The following is a 24115-nucleotide window of genomic DNA, read 5'->3' as shown; positions in this document are numbered from 1 at the left end:
AACATCCTGAAAGGGCAAAAGCATTCATGGCAATTACCTGTAGCTGGTGGGTTTTGGAGCTTGAAAGCCTTTCCTGCCAGCAGATCTACATGATCCAGCCCTCAAGTCAGATGGTTATGTCACAGTCTAAAGATCTAAACAGGATGAAAAATGGTGTCCAAATTCGGAGACCAATATCGGACCTTCATATAAAACATGGCAAGAGGATCCATGAAAACTGATGACGTCTTCAGGACCAGGGCCCTTTTGACAGGTTACTGCTAGGACATTCTGGGAAACTGGGAAAAATCTATGACAGCAACTGCTTAATGAAGGGAAAAATATTATTATGAGGCAAAAAGGCACAATAAATATTGGTGACTTGACAGCATCCTTTGAAAATTTGCCTAAACAAGAAATGGGATTTTACAAAGTCCACTAAAACTCAAGGTAAAATAACAAGTTAAGCAGAAATTCTGCTGTGGAAGAACAGCCAGAGAGGCAAACAGTTATTCGGACAGGGGGAAAAAAAACAAACATTCTAGATCCCTTCAGTTTGAGATGGGCAGCAAGTATACACACAGCTTAGGGACAGTGGTTAAGACTGAATAAAACTGTTTCAAACTAATAATGACTAGCTCCAACACAGGAATACAGAAACCTATGCGATTTGAGTATGCTGATGCGAAGGCAAAAATCTTAGAAATCAATACAGCACATCCAGTCTCCTTTAGAAAGGCATGAAAGAACCGACTGAATGATCACCATTTCAAAGTTTGTTTTTTTTGAGTAGAGAATGAATTTAGGAAGCAGAAACCCAGGATGGGCCTAAAGCCTTTGTCTTTCTTGAGTGACAACAACAAATAGAGAATACTATATTAATTTTTTGGTTTGGTCTGATCTCAAAGATGGCACTTCTGATCTTTATGATGGGATAGGATATCTGGCAAAAGTAAGAATGGAATCCGGAGAAAAGTATGAAAGAGAATAATCAAAAAATGAACATATTCAGGTTATCTTGCTGGGTACCCATGCAATACAGGCATCTAATATGACCATCAGCGAGAGAGAGAGATCTGCCCAGGCACACTTCCATACGTGGAGAAACATTGTTGGATTTTTAAACAGAGACAGATGTCCCGAGTGTCAAAGTGGATTGAAGAGATTTCTTTCCTCAGAAGATAACTAAATGTAACAACTAGACGAGAAACAGTGAAAAGAAAGGGGGGGGGGGCACACTTGCTCTCAAAACACACCTATACTACTGGAATTTTCTCAATAGCACCTTGCTGGAGCTTTCTGAAGAAAGATATAATGCAGCAAGTAAGAAACTAATAAGGGGAAAGGGTGGTACATGATGGAAAAAGAGGGGCGGCAGTTCTAATGCCTGCAGTGCAAATCCATATAGTAACCAAAGACAAAGATATTCTCTGCAAATCCATATAGTAACCAAAGACAAAGATATTCTCATCACATCACCAGGTTTTCTTCTGTTTACAAATCCCAATAATATGCAGTATGTAATACAATACTGGGGACAGTGAGCTTCCACTGTTCTACCAAAGACACACAATTAGACTGCCCCCACCAGTGTGTATAACCATATATATATATATATATATATATATATATATATATATATATATATATATAGCTTTAGTACAATTATTTCTTCTTCATACCTTTTCCTATATGTCACCTCCACAACCACAGTTTTCAAGTCAAAATCAATGATGAAAATTCACTTAAAAACAGCAATATTTTCACACAACATAGTAAGTTGTTCTCATCTCTTAACTCATGAAATTCTCCCAATATCAACATAAACCTCTTTTTCCACTCATAAATAGTGGTATAAATTCACTCAATAAAAGTAATGTTCATCAGCCACGGTGTTCTCAGGCAGAACAGTTCTAAAAGAACATATACGTATTTTTCCTGTATTCTCTACAAATTCCCTTCTCTTCATTCAGAAACATCTCTATGGAGAGGCAGAGAAATGACAGTCTTAGTAACAGTGTACATCTCTCAGTATTCTGTGGCAGTGTAATCAGACTATTATCCTTCATCAGAACTGCCTACATAAACACAAACGCTATTAAATCAAAAATCACATTTCACAGAAGATGACCGGCGACAGTCTGCCAGTCTTTTCACACATACTGCCAGTACAACAGAATAACATTCAGAAGGCAGTTTCTCCCTTCAAGCTATTACCAAACAAGTAGACTATTTCCCACTTTAGGGAAACCTGTTGAATTGCTGGAGGACTTTACCCTTTATCTTCAGTATCACTCCCCAACAATCACAACACAGCTCCTACCTCTCCCTCCTCAGTAGTGTACAGCTCAACCAATCATTCTGTGCAGTTCAATTAAGTGAATACACCTAAAATAATAAATAGTCTCAAGCTGAGAGACTGCTGCCTGTCAGAAAGACTTCACTAATAAACTTTTAACGTCTTTAATGGTTATGTTCTCTGTCTTCTAACATGCATGTGAACCACTCAGTCTCTGTAAAAAAAAAAAAAACACTCTACAAACAGATCTTTCAATACTTTGCCAACAAACGTAGACACAACTTCAGAAATAGAACCCTAAGAAAACCACAACTAAATGTAATGGGGAACCATTCTAATTTTATGCACCTTTGGAATCTCAAGGATTACATCACGTCTATTCTACAGAAAATTAAAACAATTCATCAGTAATATGAGCACTAATGTGTAAATCACAAAGCTGTGTATTTTTATGTCCGTCTATCTGCTTTCATAAATTAGCCTTCTTATCAACTTCATTATAACATCTGACAGCAATTCAAACACTTTGTACCCACACTCGAGTTCATTAAAACCACAAATTACTTGCCTACTTTCGTAGAGTGTACAGAAAAGACTAAGTACAATGCACTTACTAGACAAATTATATCACCGGACAGGTTTATTATTAACCAAAGCTCTTGCATCATTCTCATACATCCTTTTAAAAGATGATATAATAAGATGCAAAGGAATTAAAAGTGCTAAGATTACTCAATGCTCAATGCAGAGCTATTAGAAAAAGTACCACTTTTGTTGAACTAAATCAAAAATTCAATTTATGAATAAAACCAAGCAAGTCAAAGTTTACATATTTTACTTTTAGTTAAGAAATATAACCCCCTTTAACAATTCCAGCTCACTTTTATATAATACTGTGGGAAAAAAATGTAAACATTAAAACATAAAGGCAAAGCCACCTCATGTGTGCATTGTCCTGATTCTGGTGACTGTTCCATGGGTTTGTTTGCTGATAATTCCTGCAACCCCAGATGGCAGGGCTTGCACAACTTCCGCCCAAGTTGTGGATACTTCCAACTGACTTCTACCTGGAAAACGACTGCTGCAGGCAGAATACCTCAACTTTTCATTGGCTCTGATGTCTCTTCCAAACTAAAGTTAAGAGTTCTGTAAACGTACAAGCCTTGGTAAACCTTTATCAGGAGATTTGTTGCAGTGGGTGGTACTCTCTACCACCCTCTCCCCCCAAATACCAGAATGGGTGTCATTGGCAACATTCTGACTCAATGACCCAACGAAAGCTAACTGTTTTTCAGGCTAATAAACAACAGGTTTACTACTGGATGCCTGATTAATGATTATAAGGCAGATACTAATAATGTCTCTTAAAAGATCTTTATTTTCACACTTCCTTTGGATAGAGTCCTCGTCATATACTTCTTCTTGAATCACTTTCAATTTGGCCTTCATATTATCCAAACTGGGAGATAATTTTAATTTGTCGATGGTAACAGACAGCATTATGCAGTTTGCTCAACGGAACACTTCAATAACTCCTTAAAGAAAAACTCCACCTTATAATTCAAAAAAAACTTTTTTTTTCATTTATCTTTGTTTTTTGAGCTATTTAATGCCTCAAAAATCACTCCAAGTGCTTCTTTTACAATTTAAATGCGTTTCCCTCAAAATGGTGGATGATGGAGCCTGCCTTGGTAATGCAATCTTGTTTTCTTGCTTTCATTCCTACTTCCCAGAATACATTTCAAGTCCTGTTTATATGAGTCATACTACACATAAGGAATTGGTGTTGTTTTCTCACGCAGGCAGGACTGTGAAGCACTGTCATCTAAATCACACCTTCTGTCAGAGGATGTTCTATGCTATAAACAGCTGTTAGCTACTTCTAGCAAAAGTAGGTAGGCAAATAGCAGGCTTCTGTAAAGGGATGCTCTTGTAGTTCTAAAAGAAGCTGACAGAACTTCCCCCACACTTTCATGCTGAGGTGTGAAAACCCTCACTGCAGTAAATGATCCTTGCTGTACATTTACAGGTAACAAGTAGTAGGAATCCACACTAAAGTTTGTCTGCTACTTCCCACTGCCTTCAGTGGGAAGTTTTTATTTTATTTAACATTTATTTAATTGGAAAGTCCATCTTGGAATGAGCCAATTTTCAGCACAGGCCTGGGGAGAAACACTCCCAACACGTGTTTGTAATGTGGGAGGAAACCGGAGAAAACCCACACAAACACAGAGAGGAGATGCAGACACCACACAGAGGGCACCCCAGCCAATAATCGAACCGGAGAACCTCTCGCTGTGAGGCGACACCCGCACCATTGCGCCGTCCAGTTTTTCTCTCTCATGAATGATGCAGAATTAAAATGTGCTTTACTAGTCCCTTAATTCCTTAATTATTTCTGTCATGTTCAACCCCCTTTTTTCTATTTCATTTTTATTTATACTTTGGTAACCAGGAAAGTGCAGAATGTATACATTAATGTATATGTGTGTGTGTGTGTAACAAAGAACTAGATTATATGCCTGGGTGTGTACTTCATTTCCTTTACTGAAAAACATATCAAAATGGAAATTTTGTTTTAACTGCATTATGTGTATCTAGACAACTATATATATATATATATATATCTGTGTGTGTGTGTAAAATGCTCATGCACTCTAACAATGTAAGGACTGACTCAGTCAGTGTCAATCTCTTACCCTGGATCTGTGTGTACCAGATATGCATCCCTCTCTGGGAGGATGTCACAAAAAACATAAAAGACCTTTTTATGAACATTATCAGTGCACCTAGTTGATTGGACAGAACTGCAGAAAGACAGACAAGTGGCAACCCTGTGTATGTGTCTGTGGAGAGGGGGGGGGCTTGAAAATGGTAAATGTGTTTTAGACTTTACAAAGAAAAAATAATTTTCTGACATTTCTCTAAATATCACTGAAATCTTTGATACTACATTTAAAGTATCTTAACATATAAACTATTGCAAATAACAAACATTTAAAGCTTAGCATTTCAATACTGTGTTGCTACTTGCAGGTAATCCGCTGTGGCGACCCCTAACTGGGAGAAGCCGAAAGAAGAAGTTGCTGCTTATGTCAGAAGAGGTGACAACTGCCTTTAACCCCTGAATGATCCAATTGCTTTGTTTTGCTACGAAAGAGGAGTGTTCTGTTCTCCTCCTCTCTGCAATAAAAACAGTTCCGCAGCTTTTTGCCTTTTTTTTTTTTTTTTTTTTTTTATATCAGCTGCTGTATTCCTGACATTAGTAGGATTAATTGCCCATCTAAGACTGACAGCAGTACCTCACAGGGTGAACTACAAATTTGACTGTGTCTATGACATGTCACGCAGGCAGAGACAAATAACTCTGTAAAGCATGTGAGTAGTTAAAGGAAAACTGTTTCTCCTACAGTTTAATTCAATTTTCTCCCTGTAATATGGTTCTACTATTGTTTAGGTACCAAAAACCCGCTTGTACGTCTTAAAACTTTTATTTCCTTGTAATGGAATCAAAGGAAGAGAAAACCCACCTACTTTTTTTTGTTAAACTAACTTCTCTCACACTCACAGCAGCTGATATAAAAAAAGACAGAAAACTGTGGAACTGTTTTCCATTGTTTTTATTGCATAGGAGCACTCCCCTTTCATAGAAAAAACAATTAGATCTGTCAGGGGTTTAAAGGAGATAGTCACCTCTTCTGACAAATTTACATAATCAGCAACAGTACTGAAATGCTAAGCTAGCAAATGAGATCTGAGGTACAGCCCAGGGAATTATGGGTAGGGGAGGAGTCAAGAGCTCTGGATCCGATAAAGCTTCAAAAGTTGACGCCGAGGTCAATTCACATCAGATCAAACAGCCCATATGTTTGAACGGATGAAAACAGACAAAAATTGATCTACAGGAATCATTACAGCTAGACAGATTAGTATGAGATATCAGAAAATGGTCAGATAAGAGACAGATTACTAACAAAACTAACACTTACTGGGCCCAATTCCAAAGACTTGATCTCAGTAAGTCACTTACACTGGCAGGGAGTCTTCTGGAATCACGGCAGACTTGCAACGAGATCAATTATTTTGGAATCTGGCCCATTGTTCTTCAGTTTAAGGTAATCAACAAAAACAGATTTAACATTAAATAAAGCTAGTCAGAGCAAATAAGGCTACCTAGTCACAATTTAAAATGGCTTACTGCAGAGTTTGACATGTGTAGTGGATGGCTTGTCAGATGGAAAACCCAAAAATTAGAAAAAAATAAAAATGCTTTTGTAGACATGATAAGCATCCATGAAGAAAAGTGTAGTAGGTGTGGCTTTGAGCATGATCAAAGAAATACTCAAGCACTAATAAAGGCTATAGAAACTATTGCAAAGAAATAATTTGCTCAGATGGGTAAAATGAAGGAAAATTATTTATGGTTAAACTGGCAGAATGTGTAAGAGTAGACTCACAAAACAAATAATTGTGGGCATAATATCTACCAAGAATGTGAACAGTAAACAAGCTAAAAATACAGAAAGTTACAACCAACATTTGAGTTGGAAACTTGGACGAAATGTGAAGTGTACAATGTAATCTAATGCATGTTAAAAATGTGTAAAGAACTGCATCCAACTGATAGCAACTTGAATGAGTCGTGTGAAATGCTTAACTTATTTGGGTCCTCGGCCTATTAACAGGAGGAACAGAAAGTGTCTGTGTGTGCGAATACAAAAATAAGAAACAGTGTTCAAATACAAAAATAAGAAACACAATGTTCAGTCCAGAATAGCTAATACTACAGATGGACAAGCAAATACTAAGTTGTCTAACTCTTCAAAAGCTGCTTGTGATGAAAACAATTTACAGTGAAGGTGGAGACTTATAGCGTGGAATGGAAACATTATAAAGATTTAGTTAATGGATTTGGATATTCACTAGTAGTCAATTTCTTATCAAAAGTCTCAGATGCCTTATTTATTTCAGATTTGTTAACCAGTAACATTCGGTTAAGTGCACTTTCGCTAAAATGGGTTTGTACTTCTGTGCTTCGAAACTTGTTTTCATTAAACAGAAGTATACATATACATCTGTAGATAGATACAAACACACTTGTACTACATGGGAGTAGTAACTGCTCCAATGTGCTACTAGTTGCAAAGAAAAGAAAAAGTGTAAGAATGGAAAGTATTTTACAGCTTTGAAAGTTTTAATCCACTCAGTGCAGCCACATACAGGCAGCTGCCCAAACCCGTGCCCGACTAATGAGCAAATGGCTGTTAGATGCTTTGCTGGAATGTTGCAAATTGAAATGTATTATATATTTTAAATACACAAAAATGCTTCAGAAACTGTTTTATGGTGTATACTGCTTAACAACACAATGCATAAAAATGTGCTTAATAATGTTCTCCCGAAGTCTTGAGCATAATCATACTTTAAATGGTCTAGGTTTATCATTAATTACAGTCCTAAAATCTATTGTAAGTTTGTTAATAAATCGTGTCAGAAAAAAACTATAAAAAGACTGCAATGTCACTGATCAAAACATTTTCTCTACTAGCCCCAGCAGAACACCAATCAAAATGTACTGGGTGCTGTGGGGGTACCTAGCCCTGCTACACAATATTACAACTTTTTAAATAAATATTCACCTTACTGTTTTTGAGTTACAGTCTAACACAAACAAGAATAAATGAAATATAAACATAAAGCAAAAACTGCCAACTTTGAAATAAAGATTGCAAACAAGTTATAATGTAAAAATGTTAATGAGGTGCAGAATGTATTACAAATAAAAAAAATCTTACATTCTTTACTGTCTCCATATAAAAGCAGTGAAAACTAGTACATTTTATTCTGTCTGCAATTTCAAAGTATAACAGATATTTTGATAATTCAAATTCACTTGTCTTGCATACAACATTTTTATAAGAAAATATCCAAATGATCAGGTATGAGGGTCGTCATGCATCCAGTCATGGCACTAAACTGCTACAGCAAACATTTCCTAAAGCACTACATACTACAGAGGACTAAAAGCAAACCACGAAAATAGGTAATAGCCAAAACACAAGGTTGAACTGACAACAGCTGATGCAATTTTCGGGTGACACATTTGAAAGGACTTGCTCTGCGATCAAAAATTATTAAGAGAACATACTACGGTAAAAATAAAAAAAAGCGAGATCCAACACAAAACCGCAGCAGTATGGCTGCGACGCACACTGCCGTATGGTTATAAAGCCAACTCGGGCTCTATGTAAACAAATTATCACCCCTTTTCCACAACAAACGTACAATGAATGCCAATCAAATCAATACAGTGGGGCCTACTGTAAACTGCAGGCCTTGCACTAATATTCTTCTAACCTACTACTTCACTGCTGCAGTAATGTAAGCATTACTAGCATATGCAATAACACCCCAAAAGTACATAAAAACATTTTTTTGTTAATACAATCGTATTTTCCTTACCCCAATTTACGTCTCTTTAACAAATGGGTTAAACAATGACAACTACCGTACTTCCACTAAGATCACAGCTAATTCCCACACACGTAAGGGAAGTCGTTATACCATGTGACTTCGTTTACGTGTCTCAGAATACGGAAGCAGTTGTTCGTGTTGTGGTAAAGTGTATACTTGTTCTGAGGCTGTTAACTCCCTCGCTCCCAGTGAATTTTTCTAAGCTTTCTTTCGTGAAAAGGTGTAATTTTAGTTATGGCAGAAAATTGATGATTATATTATCCAAACAGGGCAAGTACTAATTCACTTTCAGAAATGCGTTAAGGCAAGTCATTGTGACTTATCAGCGTCCTACCCTAAAAGCGAAATATGGCTAGGCTTGTGTAGGCCCTAGGGCCGATAGCCTAGTACCAATCCATGAACCTATGATAATTGTCTTTTTTTCTGTACTGACCCTTAGAGAGCTATTAATAATGATTGTGTTTTTCATCACGAACTGTCTGTGTCATCACTATTTCCATACAAAGTTTTAAACAGAGTCGGCTATGAAGGCTGTAAATATAAGACACTTTCAAACTGGTTTGCACTTAAAAGACTTCTAATTAAATAAAATGAATATTACTGGGCCTGCGTATCACCTTCTTTACTTAAGAAGTGTGGCTTAAAGAATGGTAACGGTAATGCCAACATCGATAGATACGGACCAATTTGGTTTTGTGGAGGGGAGGGAGGCAAACATTTGATAACATTAATAGAATGGTGATCCAGGATAAGCGGAATGTAAGAAAAGCACCGCTGTTCTTGGTGAGTCTTGATGTCCACAAAGCATTCCACATAATAAGGTTAAGTGGAAGGATATATGAGGGAATCAGAGTGGGAGGGTTCTTGCATGATAAATTGTGTCTGAACAGAGGAACCCTTTGTTGTTTGCATTACATGTAGAACCACTGGCAAAAAAGTAATGGACTCAGAAATTCAAAGATATAATTGATATGGTTTTCATGAAAAATTGCCTTTATTTGGAGGTGATATTATTTTTGCCTGATGAAACCAAAAAAAAGGCCATCTCAGTGTTCATAGGCAAGTACTAGGCTACCTGCCCAAGGGCATCTATAAACCTAGCCAGAATGTGTTGGCTTTCGATGCCCCCTTAGATTATTTCCGTGTGCCTCTGTCCAGCAGTGCCACTGCAGTGATCCCCTGGGTAAATTTTCTGTTTCCCATCCACTCGTCAAAGTTTCTCTTGAAGAGTGTTAGTGAGGGGCTCTGCCTAATGTAGATTTTAATCCTGTTCCAAAGCATAGGGAGTCTCTGGGACAGGAATCCACCCCTCCAGCACATCCTTTTTATCATTGTGGCGAGGTTTAGATCCCTAGAGCATATGGCTCTTGGGGATTTTTTTTTTTTTTTTTTTAGGTGGAGCATGTCCATCAATTCTGGGTTAGACATGGCCTTGTATGTCAGGCAGAGATCACCTCTGAGTAAGCAGTATGCAACCGTGTACAGCTGGAGTTTCTTCAGTCAGGCTGCATAGGGCATCTGTTTGAGGCCAGTAATCCTCTTGGTGATGTACTTCTGTGGTCTTTCCAGCTGTTGCAGGTGTCTTGTAAGGTACATCCTAACTGGAGCGTTGTACTCTCTGATGGGTCTGATGAGTGATGAGTAGATATTATACCCACCATTACTTGTTTTGTGATCCAAGACTTCTTCAGAATTGTGTAATACATCATTGACACACCTTAAATAAGCAGCCCCCCCCCACTTAACACACTAATTAAACTTTAAAAACATACACCCTAAAAAATCATTCTAAAACAGCAATACATAATACATAAATAAAATGTTGAGCTAGTACAAAGTGTTTGACAAGTATGGTATATAATAACACCAATACTATAACTTAGTAGCCCTATGTTTCAACTCTGGCCTGATACAAATGTGGTCATTAATACCAGGGGCTACAGTGGCATTCAAACGAATTTGCCATCGCATTTCAGCCCTGTCCAATTTGTTGGTCCAGTCACCCCCTCTAATGTCCATACCTACCACCTCCAAAATACCAAAATGGAAAAAGTGGTCAGGATTGAGGGTAATATGCCGGAATAGTGCATTATTGTCGTCCCTTTCTTTTGTTTGTACTGCTTTAACTGAATTTAAAATTTTCACTAGAAAGATGAACTTGAAATATCTATTAATGAACAAGAAAAAATCAAAAAAGAAGAGCTGTTATAACCCACCTCTACACCCCCTTATAGAGACATTTGACAAGATATGCTCCCAGGAGATGTATCAAATGTTGAAATAACGCAAATATAAACAGTTCAACTTGACTAGAAAAGAAAAAAAGAACTGTTAGAAGAACTAGAAGGGTGAGAGGGTGGCATAATGGTTAAAGTGTTTACCTTGCAAATACAAGGATCAGGGTTTGATTCTCACATGGGGTAATTGGCTAGGCTTAAAATGGCTCACAAGGGCAGTTAGCCTAGTACTAACCTATGAACTATGAACCTATAAGAAGTAAGTCTAGTTTGAGACTTATGAAACCGGACAAAGGTGGGGGAATGACTATTGTTAACAGTGAAGATTATAACAACAAAATATTTGGTATGTTATAGGACGAGAATAAATACCAGTGTGTTTCTAGAAACAAAATAAACATCGCTTACAGGAAAATTAAAATGACACTGGACGACTCTGTACTTCAGGGAGTTATTAATAAAGAAACCTACCATTTTTTGTATAATGAACATCCAACAATTCCGGTGGCCTTCGGTATTCCGAAGACCCATAAAAATATTTATGATCCCCCATACAGATTTATAATCTGCTGCCAAAACATTATTTCCTATTCATTAGGGGTTTTTGTTGACCTGGTGGTGAGGAAATCCTTAACCCATATTGACCATATGTTAGTAGACTCTTGGGAATTTTTTGGTCGGATAAAGGAAGAACATTATATTGAGGAGATTAACTTTTCCACAGTTAATGATGTGGAGTTATTCACTTCTATACTCCACGAGTTAGAATTGGAATATTTTCATGAGGTACTAGTTGAGAAAACTAATTTGGAGAGCACCATGGTCAATTTTGTTATGGTGTTAATGGAGATTATTTTGATGAACAATTTTCTTAGTTTTGGTGGGGAGTTTTTCCGCCAGACAAACATTATAGCAATGGGTAATAGTTGTGTACCTTTGTTTGCAAACTTAGTCATGTACCGTTGGGAAAGTGAGTTCATTTTTAAAAGTCCATTTAAAGACTCTTGGGTGGTGTATTTAAGATTCTTGGATGATCTTTTCATTCTTTGGAAATTAGGGGACCAACATACCAACTTCTTAGATTTTTGTAATAATCTTTGTGATTATTTTAAATTTACTGGTAACAGTGGTAGCTCTAGGATTAACTACCTGGATGTGTGTATTTGGAAGGACTCGAATAAAAAGTGTTTTCGGTCTAGTGTTTACCGAAAACCCACTTTCTCAAATGACTATCTTGAGTTCTGGAGTTGTCACCCCCACTTTGTGAAAAGGAATATAGTGAAAGGTCAGATGGTGCATATAGCCAGAATGTGCTCTGACTTTGACACAGTTAAGCTGGAAATGGACAAACTGATCAAAATGTTTGTAGCCAGGGGGTACCCATCGGATTCTGTGGTTACCATTAGCGAGCAAGTCATAAGTGAATGGGGTAATAGGTACAAACCTCTACTTAGGTTTAGCCAGAATAAGGAACTTGAAGTCACTCACCAACAAAATAATGACTTCTCTTATTCTATGGTTCTGACTTTTGGGGACACTTCGAACCTCATTAGAGAGATTATAAAGAAAAATTGGGTTTTATTCAAAGTGAACCAAGAATTGATGGCTGTTTTAGCCGAGGTACCCATTTTCTCCTACAGTACCAACAGGAATTTGAAAAACCTGTTAGAACATCCTATTGAGAGTAAGAATAAGAATATTAAGGGAACTACCAAGTGTGGGGCATGCAGTTATTGTAAATATATTTTCTCAGGCCCTACTGTTTGCTTAGGTTCCAATGACTTTGAAGTTAGGTTGGCCACAGGAACTTGTAACACCAACGGTGTAGTCTGTATTGCTGTATGCCAGGGTTGTCACAATTTCTATATAGGTAAAACGGAAAGGTTTCAGAGAAGAATTTATGAACACCTATATAGTATTAGGAAAAGGAACAACAATAATGCACTATTCCAGCATATTAACCTCAATCCTGACCACTTTTTCCATTTTGGTATTTTAGAGGTAGTAGGTATAGACATTAGAGGGGGTGACTGGACCAACAAATTGGACAGGTCTGAAATGCAATGGCAAATTCATTTGAATGCCACTGTAGCCCCTGGTATTAATGACCACATTTGTATCAAGCCAGAGTTGAAACATAGGGCTACTAAGTTATAGTATTGGTGTTATTATATACCATACTTGTCAAACACTTTGTACTAGTTCAAAATTTTATTTATGTATTATGTATTGTTGTTTTAGAATGATTTTTAGGGTGTATGTTTTTAAAGTTTAATTAGTGTGTTAAGTGGGGGGGACTGCTTATTTAAGTTGTGTCAATGATGTATTACACAGTTCTGAAGAAGTCTTGGATGACGAAAGCGTGCTTAACTGACTGTGTTACTACTGAGTCTTTCTTGTGGAATTAAATATTTTTATTTGATACTACCAAGTCTGGTTCTTGGCTACTTGGAGTGGTGATTCTGGTTGTTCTGTATGCTCGATATTTTATGGTTTAGATATTTTAGGTACGATGAAATAGTGTTCGCTATTTAAATCGTATGACAGGGTAATGTAAACACGACATGAATAGCAAGATACAAACAGTAAAAATGTTTTCAGTCCCTTTGATTTTATACATAGGGCAGGCATATTTTTATCAACCAGAAGAGAAGTTGCAGATAGTAATTAAAAGAGTTGAAAGATTTTTATCTGAGAGGGGAAGAGAGCAAGAGTCAAGTGGGATAAATTGATCCTTCCAATAGAACAAGGAGTTTTAGGATTACCAGATTTGAAGGAGCAACTCGGCTAAGGCTGTTTTACATAAAAGAAGCAGACGGTTACAATTCAAAGTGGAAAGGGATGTGATGAAGTGTGTGTGTGTGTGTGTGTGTGTGTGTGTGTGTGTGTGTGTGTGTGTGTGTGTGTAATCAAGAAGTAAGGCAAGATTGAGAATTTGGACACAGATTAAAAATGCTAACAGTCATACAGAATATTATATTCAGAAAGTAGCAGAAAGTGTACTAATAACTAAGCCAACACTGGAATGGAGAAAGGTGATTCTGCTGATGGGGATGACTGCAATTAGGGTTACAGAGAATCGACAAGAGGGGGTAGAAATTTACTGGAGGAAGATGACAAAGGAACCAAGGTATTGGGAACAAATAATTAGAATAGGAAAGGTAATAGAATGGGAAGAGGCCAATATGACATTGGATTGCAGGCTACTAATTGCCCTCTCTATCAGGAATTGTTATCGGAGTACAAAGAGAAGCGGGTAGGGGATTACATACCTCTCAACTGTCCATATGTTTGTAGAAAGTCCAGATTTTTGCCAAATATTTGTGGTCTATTCGTCATAAAACTTGTGTTTTTCTGGCAAATCACTGGGATGATATGAGGATTGACGTCACTAAGTAATGACATACATTTGAGTTTCAGACTTCAAAACCCTCAGAAAATGTATGTTAAAACACAAACCTTGTCACTCTAGCAACTTTCTAAGTTTATAAGAGCAATATTTAAAAGCTGCCCCTATTTTTGGTTCTTTGCCCCCCATTTTGTCAGGCTTTGTCCAGATTTCTTGCACTAAGAGGTTGAGAGGTATGTAGGGGAATCCTAAATTAAAGACCTGCACTGGTTGTGTTTTTAGTTGAATCTAGAATAGAAGTTGCTGTTAAAAATGGACAATTAGTAGGACATATAAAATATTTTGCAATAAGTATAGAAATCAAGCAGAGGTGGTTAGAAAAGATAAAAGATTGGAAAGCAAGATTAGATGCACAAATCTTAAGGAAACAATGGGAGGACATAAGTATGTCTTCCAAATATGCAAAAAAAAGGAAAACAATCGAGAAGATTTACAATTTTTGCATGGAAGTGTTTGCAAAGATACAAGCAGACTCCAAAGTATTTTTCCTCAGGTAGATGGCAAATGTTGGAGGTGTGATGGGGAAGAAAAATGTAACTGGGAAAATATGTTTTGGGAGTGTAATGAGTTGATAGACGTCAAAAATTCCCTACAGAGTACTCTGTTAGGAATGTTGGGCAATTCAATGAGCTTAACTAAGGAAATTATTTTTGAGCTGGGATACAGGATCTGAGTTGCCTGGTGGCTGCCAAAACAATTTACTAGAAAATGGAAATCAAAATCTAAACCAATTATGCTTGAGGTAATGAATACTGTAATAGAGATAAAAGAATAGGAAGTGGGATCTTTAGAAAAGGATAACTATAAATTACGTAGAAAAAAATGGAAATTGTAGGAACAATGCATGCAGAAAAAATGTTTTGGAGGAGGAATGATGCTTTAAAGAAGACAGGACTTGAATAGTTTGTGTAATGTGTAAATTATATGATATATAACAATAGATGTGAATTATAATGTTTGTAAATGAATTTGCTAATATGGTTTGATTACTTTTATATAAAGTGTGCCTGTGTCACAAGTGATAATTCAATTTGTTTGTGTCTTTCGGCTTTTCCCGGTTAGGGGTCACCACAGTGGAACTCCGGTCCGCTAATGATTGGCAGTTGATTTTTACGTAACGGCTTGCCAGGCCTGATGCACAACCTTCGACGAAGGTACGCCCATTCACGCATGTCTCCACACAGAAGATGCTCTAGCTGAGAATCGAACCGGACAGTGTCTTACTGTGAGGCAACAACGCTACCGCAGCGTCACCACCGCGGAGTTAGTGTTAAAAACAGAATTGTGGATTCAGTCAAAAATAATGGAGCAATGCACGTCAGGGCAAAAGTTTTACATCAGTATGCATTTTCTGAACGATAAGTATGAAACTTTAATATTTTTAATTTTTGACTGACTGTAATAATCAGTAATTTAACATTACATCAGAAGTTTTAAAAGGGACAGGTCAAAATATAAGGCAAAATTAGGGATGTTCTGTATAACCAAAGATAGTTGATTGCTGTACCAGGCATGCATTTTTGGAGAGCTTGAGTTGGAAATGGGTGAAACAGTGGAGCAGCAGTTAGCTTTACTGCCGCACAGTGTGTACTTGGTTCTCCAGCCTGGTGCTTGGTTGAGGTGCTCTGAGTATGGGATCTGTATGTCCTGTTTGTATCTTGCCATATTCCAAAGACATTTTGTTATTGAACTGGTAATGCTGCAAACTGCCCACAAGTAGTGTGTAGGTTTGTGTTTACATGCATACCTCTCAGTTATGATCTTCCTCTTCAGATTTACTTATCATTGATATAGGTTTACTGATATCTATGAAAGTATTGCTTTGTTTGCTACATAAATCATTACATCACTAAAACTGATTAATTCATTCTCCATTGTACACTTCTTCCTACTCAGCTTCCTGGAGAGTAAGAACTTGCATCAAAAAAGCAGTGGGCATAAGGCAGAGAACCAGCATGGCAGTTCATCACATGACGCACTGTTTAGGAGGATTGTTAATTCACCTGTTGGCAAAGTCTTTGGATGTGGGAGAAAAATAGAAACCCCCCAAAAATATGCACACTCACAAATGGAAAACATGCAGTCTTTGATCAGAAGACACATTAGCTGGGAACTGAATTGAAAAAAAAAATCTTTTGAGGTAGCAGTGCTATATTAAGAACTTCACATTCTTCCCTTTTAAAGAATATATATAGTGTGTGTGTGTGTGTGTGTGTGTGTGTGTGTGTGTGTGTGTGTGTGTGTGTGTGTGTGTATGATGCAGCATTTTGCAGTACCATAGTGTGATCTTGAAGTAATTATGGATTTCAAGGAGTCCTGCTGTTTCATTGTGATGCCAGTACTTCTGATATGAGTTTCCTGTAATACTGAGTGGGACAGATGTAAATTCAGTGTTTTTACTGTAACAACTCTCCTTGTTTCTAAATCTTTACAGAATGTAATTCCTCCCTTCTGTTGGCACACATAAGTTTAATGGCAATACTTTAGAAAGTGTCTCCCATTTTTTTAAAAACACATTTCTATCCCTGGCTGTGTGACAGAGGGATAAAGCCCTCACTGCAGCCCCAGATAAGTTGAGATTGATTTAAAAGCCGAGAAAGCTGGAAGTGCCTGGGAGGGGAGGCAAGAAACATAGAACTTATGTAGACTCACTCACTTTGCATTCAGTGTTGTGGTTGCTTCACCCTCTGTAGTGACCTGACATTCCTGAGGAGAGTGGCATAGTCTGCAAGGGTCTATATTAGTTCCTCAAAATACATATTCATAGAATATGTATTAATTGACAGCTAAACAGCAAAATTCATTGCAGCGAAGCACATAATTTTTCCCAAGGTTAGGAAGCACTGGGCTGTCACCACAACTTTGCCCTTTTCCCCACCATAGTGTGATCTTGGAGTTGGTATATATAGTTAGGGGGTGTGGGGGGGGGCAAAGTCCACCACTTGGGTGGATTTCATTTAGTGAGGCCTGTGTTCCGGAGTGCTAGAGGGCCAGTAGTTCCTAACCCTGGGAAAAGTTATGTGCTTCGCTGTAATGAATTTGACTGTTTAGCTGTAGATGAATGCATATTCGACAAATATGTATTTTGAGGAACTAATACAGACCCAGTCTGCTCCCCTGAGAACAGACCTTCGGGAGAAAGGGGTGTGTGTGTGTGTGTGTGTGTGTGTGTGTTTGCACCCAAGACACTGTGGAAGCCCTTGTAAAGGTATGTCAGGATGCTGGTGCAACTCTGTGTCAGGGGCATAGGTGGTCCCTCCATTGTGACACAGAGCCTGTTACCACTGAATTGGGTTTAAGCAATATAAGAAAACTGCCCTAAGGGCTGCCAGGATGATGACTCCACGACTAGTTGTCACTGCACAGGGAAGGGACTGAGAATAGCTCTTGCCTCATGAGGAGCACCAAGGGTCAATCAGGTTTGGAAATCTGATGGCTGACAGGTAGTGGGAAGCCAAAAAATATATAAATGAAAAAGAATACCTTCCTTGTTCCTTCATTATATGTTAGATTTTTTTTTGCATTATAACACAGACACTCTTGCTAGCCCTTTTTTTTTTAGAGCCCATGTATTTATCTCTGTTCATAAAGTTGTTGCTGAGGGATGCTTAGTGAAGTCTCCTTGAACTTTACTTTTAGTGAATTGTCCTATAAATCACTCAAGAACTGAGCTGACTATGTGATGTATGGGGTTGGACTGAATCCATCCCGCCCAACCCTCTATCCCCACATATATATCAGGTTCTGCTGTTTATAGCTGTAAAAATGCACACTCCTACTCTTATCAAAGCAGCTACTGATATTCTGTATGGTAGACTAATATCGCCTAGTTTAAGCAAGCACTATGAGAAATAGTGTGTCATATTAATTCTCAAACAAGATTGTCTGTTTCTTAATCTTGTCCTCTGTGAGTCTTAGTATTGCATGTTCATTTTCCTTATGTTCTACTTTACAGGGTGCGCTGTACATAGCCTTTTAAGTGACATTAACAGCCTGCCTTTAATAAAAAAAAAAAAAAACAGTACAACAGTCAGCAGTGTCTGACTTACCAATCTTTTATTTTATTTTATTTATTTTTTTATTTACACCCAACATAGAACACTTTTATACTTCTGCGCTGTCTTCCTTAAACTATTGATAAAGATTTATAATGGGGATAAGCATTTTTAATTTCAATAAACTCTTTTAGACAAACATTCCACTTGCTTCTCCCTGCCTATAACAGATTATATCTTCTCATTACTCCATGGGAGCTTATATCCCATAGAGATCCTATTCCTTGGAGCCACACTCATTTGTTTGACAATTGCCTTATGTATAACTACCATACAGTCCCCTCTTAGTTATAACTTAGACAAAGTGGATCCTCTATGAAAGGTCTTTGTAACATCTCCCTGTACAGACAGTACTTCACCCAGGTACCCTCAGTATTATGAATATTGTCAGCAAGTTACCTTATTCTAGCTTGTTACTGTTGCCTACATTTAGTTACCCATACGGGGCTACTGATAGGCACTAGCATAAACTGCTTTCCTCAGATATATTTACATAGGTCTCATCCAGCACACTTCTTGATTGGTCCTATATTATTATAGATGGTTGGATAAACTTTCCATCTAACTTTTCTTATACAATTCCAAAGTATAGTACACATCATTGTTTTTTTATGATCAGTTATAAATGACTATGCTCCATAAATACAGGAACTTAGGTACACCATTATCATTTTCCTTTTCCTTTCATTAGTCACTCTGTTGTTATACATGGTAGTTGCCTTCTTTTTTTGTTCCACCACTAGTTGCTTGTAATCGCTATGAACTGCTGAGGCCTGTCTTCACTAGCTTTCTCAGTCCTACTATCTTTTGCCTTGGCTTACTTCTCCTACAACTTGCTATACATTAGTATTGCTTACATATACAGATGTAACAATCAAAATGTCTACTGGTAATACATTGCAGTTAACATAGGAACCCAAATGAACTCTGTCACCATTTGTAAATTACTCTGCCACCTAGGAAAAAGCATTCAGTCACACGTGCTTTGGAAACACACCATAGTTCCTAAAAGGATGTCCTCTGTTACATTAACTACTTCAATGTAACTCATCCATTATGTATAGGTACTGCAAGTACCACTACCTGCTTTGGGTCAATTGTTTATTTACTTCAGGAAATTATATATTAATCCAGGCTCTTCTATGGCAATTAATTTTATACAGCATATATATATATATATATATATATATATATATATATATATATATATATATATATATATCAGTAGGTCTCTGATTCTCATTTTCCCTGGGGAGATGTTTTGGCATAATTTTGGAGAACTGAAACTCATACATCTCATACATACATACAGCATGTGTAATACAGCATGTGTAATAAGGACGAACAGTTGTTTGCTCTTATATATATTTATGATCTCTATATTCTCTATACTAAAGAAGCACAACTTAAGTGCTACATTAAAAACAGTGAAGTGAAGCTTCCTATATATAACATATTTGGGAATCCTGTTGCCACAAGAAGACAAGGGGTGTGGCCATCATAACCAAAAACAAAAAAATCTTAAGCTGCTTGCTCTTTTTCTGAAAAACACTTTTACAATAAAAAAATCCAGTAATTTTTTTGTAAATATTCCTTTGGACTTATCCAAAAACAAAAAAAATCTTAAGCTGCTTGCTCTTTTTCTGAAAAACACTTTTACAATAAAAAAATCCAGTAATTTTTTTGTAAATATTCCTTTGGACTTATCCAAACACATTAGACTTGTTGGTACCTACATCACCACTAGGTGATGTGTAACCCTGTTTGAAGATATTGTGGCCTACTAAAGAGAGTAGTAAATCAGGAATTTTATTTCTGGGTAAATTTTTGACTGTGATTCTACAGATAGCAATGTTAATCTTTGCAACCTTAACTAACATGCATCACTCCTAGTTTTTACTGGCACACACTGATAGGGACAACATTTTAGACAAGTTCCTCTCCTCTCACCTATGTAACAATAAGGTTGCAGGGATCCTGTGAGATGCCATAAGTGACCACCAACATTGCTTTATTCATACTTTAGTCAAACCAGTATGCAGTCACAGAGATCTTAGAATCAGAAGTCTGAAAAGAGGGTTATAATAAAAAAAACTCAGCTAGCCCATGAAATCAGTTGGAAGATAATTGCTTAGCTGCCTGTCACTGAGTATACATTTAATTATTGTGGAGTCTATTTATATTAAACCTGATAGCCTCACTCTCCTTAAGTCCTTTAGAGTAGAACATGTTTCCCTCCCCTAGATGTCTGATTTCAGTAAAAAAAATATGCTCTCCAGAGAAGAATCATGTGTGTGTGTCTCTCTCTGGTGTCAAACTGGGAGGAAAGTGAAGGCACAAATGACAGCAGCCGTACATTTTATATATATCTATATGGATTCACTTCAGAAGACTGAAATCCCAAAATCTTGAATCTCAAAAGACTAAGAGCAAAATCTTGAAAGTTCAAAAGACTGAAAACTCAAAATACTGAATCTTAGAATACCGAAAACACAGGATGCCAACACTTACTATATTTCAGCAGAAGTAGATGCAGAAACAAATACAAGACAAACAATATTAATTTTCTCCAAGTATAAGCGGAGGGGGGGGGCAAGCCTCAATGCATCCCCCACACCCCCTGCTACTTAAATATATCAACTCCGAGATCGCACTTCACTACACTAACATGAGTTATGTTGTAATATAGCAAGTTAGAAGGGAACATGACTAAGGTTACAACAGGCAGTCATGAAACACGTAAAGGTATGTTTGCCATTTTGTTCTATGGAGTGCGATCTCTGAGTTGATATATTTAAGTAGCAGGGTGTGTGGAGGTGCAGGGGGCTTTCCCCCCTTTTTATACTTGGAGAAGTGGTAAACAGTTTATCTTTTATCTGTTTCTGTATGTAGTTGTGCTTGAATATAGTAAGTGTTGGTATCTTGTGTATTTTCAGTTTTATGGGTTTTCAGTCTCTTGAACTTTCAAGATTTTGGTCTTAGTCTTTTGAAATTCAAGATTTTGAGGGTTCAGTCTTCTGAAGTGAATCCAAATATATATGGGTCCTAGTCACATTGCCGAAATTACAGGTATCCCAATCGCAAATTACCGAGTCCAGAAGTCTGAAACACCCAGTTCAACGAAAGATCAGTATGCCGAAACAGGTAACACGAAGTGTCCGTTGTTTTACATTGACAGCGCAGTACAGTGATGATCGTGAAATATAACCTTTGTATCACTGTAGTACGATGTCTGAGTTGGTATATATAATTAGCAGGGGGTGTGGGGGCAAAGCCCCCCTATATGGGGGGTGCAGGGTGGCTTGCCCCCTTGCAAAAAATGTTTTAGTGTATGTTGTACTGTTGTTTTGTGTACTGTGTTGTTTCAGTGGCGTGTGTTTTGGCATACTGATCTTTTGTTGAAGTGGTGTTTCGGACTTCTGATCACGGTAATTTGGGATTCTGAGATCTGTAATTTCAGCAATGTCACTATGATCCATATATATATATATATATATATATATATATATATATATATATATATATATATATATATATATATTATATATTATATATCTATAATTAGTTACTGCTATCTTACATATACACTGCATGCCTCCTTGCCCTACTGTCAGAAGACAGCCATGGTCTGTGTACCTCTCTATCAGTCCGGGAAGAAACTGAAAAAAAGCACATAACATATTTCAACATGTTGCTGTCAAACATATAAACAGCATCCCTTCTTAGAATCCCATAAAATATAGCTACCTGTATATGATTCTTATGTTAGTGAGGAAATAAAAATGGTCACAGGAATGTTTCTAACTTATTATTCCTAGATAACACACTGCTGCTATACAGACTATAGTGACCTTCTGTGCACCTCTGAAGTTTGTGAAGAAAGTTAATGAAATAATGACCACATTGTTCCCATCCCAACTGGTTTTAGACTAGGTGGGATTCAGGACAGAGGCCACCACTAAGTCTGTGTCAAAACCCCCATATACACTCCTGGAGTGTGGAGCCACCATGCCCCCAGAAGTTCTGAAGGTCTTGGTGTTCTGCAAAGCATTTTATGCCTCATATATATTTTTTATATTATTTAAACTAATCAAATCACAAGAAGGTCAGTTAATTTCATCCAGACAGACCCCATTCCCACAAGGCAGTTATAGCTAGCCACTTATCTGTGCAATTCACATCTGACAGTGATAGAAGATGATGTCCATGTAATGTAGTTCACCTTTGCTCCACACAAAACAGTTGCCACACATTACAGTATTCTATGTTGCTTCAAACATGTCACATCAGTCATGCAAAGCCAGAATAATGAGCAATCAACAGTAGCTAGTTATTTTCTGCAACAGATGGCCCCAAAAAAATTATATCTACTTTCTGTGGAAATCTCAGATTCCCAGTTTAGTCCATCTTACTTCACACAAATGTACACTAGTTTTGAAAGCCAGATAGCGATGGTTGAAACTGCACAAAGTAGAAGAGGTCAGTTACTTTCAAGAGACAGCTTCAACCTCTGCTCAGAAGTTATAGCTACTTCTGTGTGCACCTCAGACAATTGTGATAAAATGATGGCCATGCAATATATTTCAGCTCTGTAAACTTCCATGCAAACAGTAGCCACACATTAAAAGCATTCCAAGTTACTTCACACAAATCACATTAATCTTGCAAATGAACAGTTGTCCTGCAAAGCCAGGGATTGACTATTTAAGCTAAGAAAAACAGGGAGAGAATTTGTTACTTTCTACAGGCACTCACCCTACCCAACAGTACAGCTTAAAATGATGACAATGTGTTGTATTTCAGGTTTTTTTTCATGGAAACAGTAGCAATAAAGTAAAGTAGTCCATGTTTCTTCACATAAATCACAGAAATCCTGCAAAGGCACACTAGTCCGAAAAGCCAAATAATGACTGTTTAAAATGAGTAAACAAGAGGGTCAGTTACTTTCAACAGACAGCTCCCTACCTCCACCCAGAAGTTGTAGCTACTTCTTTGTGCAATTCATATGATGGTGATTAAAACAAACACTATGGCCCCATATTGTGTATCAGCTCTATTTCATGAAAACAACAGCTACACATTAAAGTATTCCAAGCTGCTTCACACAAATCACATCAATCCTGAAAGTGCACACTATTCCTACAAAGCCAAATAGTGACTGTTTAAATTGAGCAAACATCAAAAGGGTCAGCTACTTTTTAAATGCAGTCAATCACACAACCAAACAGGTGAACAAAAATGCAGCAAACACAGAAGAGACCAATAAATCCAATAAGTCAAATAAAAGCTTTATAATCAGTATACGAACTCTAGTGCCTCAGCCATACAGCTTTCAAGGGGTAAGTAAGCAATACCATAAATACAATTGCAAAGAAGAGCACCTGAAACAACTGTACAATAAAATAATCAACTTAAAAATCTCCAATTACGTTCAATGTTTAATCCACAAGGGGTTAAAGTGCCTATTTTAAAATACACACATTCTTTATATGAAAGTTTATTTCTTACATCTACAGTATCATAGCCATCATAATGCACTTGTAAAAGTGTCCTCTGTAACCCCCCCACACACGCACACAAATCACTATTTTGATTTAATTTAAAATGTAGTGCAATTGGACTCTCCAGTCTGCCTCTTTTGATATCTCTAACATGTTTCTGG

At 37.2% G+C, this 24115-nt stretch overlaps 2 protein-coding genes across 2 annotated transcripts in view; both read right to left on the bottom strand.

The window, feature by feature from the left end:
• ZBTB6 (zinc finger and BTB domain containing 6) overlaps window positions 1–8811 on the bottom strand; it is a 323982-nt gene extending 315171 nt beyond the window's left edge. Inside the window, exon 1 of the mRNA XM_044058709.1 lies at window positions 8741–8811. The gene's annotated coding sequence lies outside the window, so the exon portion shown is untranslated. The remainder of the gene's footprint in view (window positions 1–8740) is intronic.
• Window positions 1–8825, bottom strand: part of ZBTB26 (zinc finger and BTB domain containing 26) — a 175544-nt gene extending 166719 nt beyond the window's left edge. The window contains exon 1 of the mRNA XM_044058710.1: window positions 8741–8825. The gene's annotated coding sequence lies outside the window, so the exon portion shown is untranslated. The remainder of the gene's footprint in view (window positions 1–8740) is intronic.
• Window positions 8826–24115: the final 15290 nt, after the last annotated feature.

The sequence above is a fragment of the Protopterus annectens genome, chromosome 16.part0, assembly GCF_019279795.1.
Source record: "Protopterus annectens isolate FY-2018-M chromosome 16.part0, PAN1.0, whole genome shotgun sequence".
Taxonomy (NCBI): domain Eukaryota; kingdom Metazoa; phylum Chordata; order Ceratodontiformes; family Protopteridae; genus Protopterus; species Protopterus annectens.
Note: the sequence above shows the minus strand (reverse complement) of the source record. Positions and strands in the feature narration are given on the sequence as shown.